The following is a 2611-nucleotide window of genomic DNA, read 5'->3' as shown; positions in this document are numbered from 1 at the left end:
AGTTAAATGACTGAAACAAGTAAAAGATAAAAGATCTAAATATTGGTTCCAGCAAAAGGCCATCAATTTCGGGCCTTCTAATGTCTGCTTTGGCATGGTTTCTACGGTCGGATGCCCTTCCTAATGCAGCCAGCCTACTTTACAGTGTGTAGTGGGAATTTTTCTTTTTCCTCGGGATTCCGGTACTAACGAAGTCACCAAGACAAGAGATGTTATATCAAGATACAAAGTGATTATGAAAAGACAGAAAAAAAAAAGAGTCTAGGAACAGAAGGAAATGGATGTGTAGGTAAATGTGCTGTGAGGGGCTAGGAGTGGTGAGGAGGGGGGATATTTTATCCAACTTGCAAACGATTCTATCAGCTCGCTAATAACATGCATACATATATGGTCTGAAGCCAACTTGTAAACTGACTAAGTCGGTGCAAACGTTCCAAAGGTTCAAGAAGTCCCTGTGCGTCAATTTGTGTTGAGTGGGATAATGAGTTGCATAGCTATGGACCCCTCTTTTCAGCGCAACCAGCTCTCAGACGAGGGGTGAGACTAGGTTGAGACGACCAGAAAACCAACTGTACTTTTATCTATCTCTCTCTCTCTCTCTCTCTCTCTATATATATATATATATATATATATATACATATATGGGAGAATATACGAAAAAACAACAACAGACGAGGACAGGTGGTGTAAATAACAAAAGGATGCATTAGTATGACGCTCGGGAATACGGAAAGTCTTTGACGTTTCGAGCTACGCTCTTCAACAGAAAGAATACGGAGACAAGGAGAAAAACACGGAGAAAAAAAATACGGAGAAAAAAAAAATATATATATACACAAGTTTATCATATAGAAAGTTCTAATGAGAGCTAGGGGGGTCTTTAACCCCTGTCGTTCATCCCAACCCATGCCTGGGGCCGTAACAAGTGCTGCTACTCCGGAACAATAATGGCTAAATTATGGTTCCGCATTCCTTAAAACCCTGGAATTCCTGTAACAGGTCTCTAATACTAGATGCAGTATAGTCATGCCCCACTCCAGGACATAACATACACACACACATACATACATACATACATACACACATATATACAAACACACACACACACACACACACATAAATACATATATACAACCATACATACAAATATACATCCATACAAACATACATACATTCACACAAACATACACACATATAGATACATACATTACTATTACTCTAGCCAGATTACAAGTTCAAATTTATACCTGTAATTATTGGTGTACTGGAATATATAACACACGGCCTAAATACCAATCTTGAGAAAGTATGCTTTTTAAAGAAAGGAGAAATCTGATGAAAGAAGCCATCACTGGAATTGTAAAAATCTGTGAAACTTTCCAGAAGTTTATCATTTAAGTATATATGAGCATGTCTGGATATGCAACTCTATGCATGATAAAACAAAACATACAAATCTTCACATATACATACATACAAAAATACCCTGTAGATGTTGTTGAAATTCCAATGAAGGAACCTTCGATCTAGCTTAGAAGGCGGCTCTTTCTCTATTGGCAAGAAATCTTGAAATAAAACTGAAAAATGACATACATACATACATACACACATACATTCATACATACGTACGTACATACATACATACGTGCATATACTATGTGCCTATTTTCTCAATTATATTTGCAGGTATATTTGCTTTATTTGCGCGTTTATTTGGAATATCACAAGACAGACCAATTTTGTGTACTAACAACGTTTGCGATAGAGTGTTCTTATACATCGCGTTGCTTCTAACGTTCGGCATCCTCATCACGAGATATGTGTTGCTAATCTGGGACATCTATTCAGAATGCTCTAATGAATCACGAAACGATATGAATAGAAGACCTGCTTAGGGTTCGGTGGCTCCGTAAAAGACCATGTAATGTTGTGTTGTGGCGGTGATCATTAATAATATCCTTACAAAAGACGTCTCAAGACCTGCATCAGGAGTAAGTTCTCGGGATTTATGTAGTTTCTTCAGATATGTCAGACTTTTATATACACGTCACATTGTTGTGGGCATTTGTCTTCACACTGACTCCACTTGTTGTGGTGTTATATGACCTCTACATAATAGCCCCAGTCATTACACAGCGGGGAGAAAATGATAAAACAGGCCCCGGAAAAGAAAAAACCCCTAAAAATGCAGGCTGTATAAAAGGATGTTTAGAAACGGAGTCATCTTCAAGAACAATTCCCTCACCGAAAAACAGCGTGACCATTAACAATATACTCAACAACAGCTACATCAATAGTAACAAGACGAACATCTACATCGGACGAAGCTGTGAAAACTCTCATTATTTTGGTTAGATCTGGGAGAAGTTAGTTTATATATACTGTAAACGGCAAAATTCGCCAGTTATCTAACCATTTTTTTTTTCAATGAAAAAATAAAACTGAATTTTTTCGCACGTTTACCATTTTTGTTGTTTTTTCTAGGATACAAATTAAACCAATTTTTTTTTTATTATAGGCAGACGATTTTTAGTTTAGCAATTACCATCATCATCATCATCGTCGTCGTCGTCGTCGTCGTCGTCGTCGTCGTCGTCGTCGTCGTCGTCGT

The 2611-nt window shown here is 37.6% G+C and overlaps 1 long non-coding RNA gene across 1 annotated transcript in view; it reads left to right on the top strand.

The window, feature by feature from the left end:
• Positions 1-2460, top strand: part of LOC106879155 (uncharacterized) — a 6322-nt gene extending 3862 nt beyond the window's left edge. The window contains exon 2 of the long non-coding RNA XR_001410600.2: positions 1687-2460. This is a non-coding gene — a long non-coding RNA (uncharacterized LOC106879155). The remainder of the gene's footprint in view (positions 1-1686) is intronic.
• Positions 2461-2611: the final 151 nt, after the last annotated feature.

The sequence above is a fragment of the Octopus bimaculoides genome, chromosome 27 (genome assembly GCF_001194135.2).
Source record: "Octopus bimaculoides isolate UCB-OBI-ISO-001 chromosome 27, ASM119413v2, whole genome shotgun sequence".
Taxonomy (NCBI): domain Eukaryota; kingdom Metazoa; phylum Mollusca; class Cephalopoda; order Octopoda; family Octopodidae; genus Octopus; species Octopus bimaculoides.
The sequence above is the reverse complement of the archived record's forward strand: the minus strand, read 5'-3'. Positions and strand labels throughout refer to the sequence as shown.